We start from the raw sequence: 334 nt of genomic DNA, 5'->3' as shown, positions 1-334 counted from the left end.
CGACATAACATCAATAACCATTTCAATTATAGGAAACAAATTAATTCACTACTTCTTCATTGATGGAAAAAATACATTACATATCAAGAACTGCTCTACATAAAATGACAAATCCCTCCAAAATCTTTCACCCCCTCCCTTCTTCTTAATCAGCGCCGCATAGGCTTGCAGCCCCAACAAACAACAAAATTCCTTCTCTGGAGTAGACAGTTAAAGCGAGAGTGCGCGTACGGCCTCGGCGGTTGGGCATGAAGGGTCGAGGTATGACTAGGTGGCGCACGGTGCGCAGGCAACTGGCTGTTGCTTCACATTCGCCTACCTGCAACCTGACTTG

At 45.5% G+C, this 334-nt stretch overlaps 2 protein-coding genes across 2 annotated transcripts in view; both read right to left on the bottom strand.

The window, feature by feature from the left end:
- The window catches only part of LOC119594054 (AF4/FMR2 family member 4-like), a gene marked incomplete in the record, with an annotated part of 85,679 nt that overhangs the window by 26,050 nt on the left and 59,295 nt on the right, over positions 1–334 (bottom strand).
- Positions 45–334, bottom strand: part of LOC119594055 — a gene marked incomplete in the record, with an annotated part of 1,440 nt that continues 1,150 nt past the window's right edge. Inside the window, 1 exon segment of the mRNA XM_037943091.1 lies at positions 45–334.

Source organism: Penaeus monodon, chromosome 33, assembly GCF_015228065.2.
Source record: "Penaeus monodon isolate SGIC_2016 chromosome 33, NSTDA_Pmon_1, whole genome shotgun sequence".
Taxonomy (NCBI): Eukaryota; Metazoa; Arthropoda; class Malacostraca; order Decapoda; family Penaeidae; genus Penaeus; species Penaeus monodon.
The sequence above is the reverse complement of the archived record's forward strand: the minus strand, read 5'-3'. Positions and strand labels throughout refer to the sequence as shown.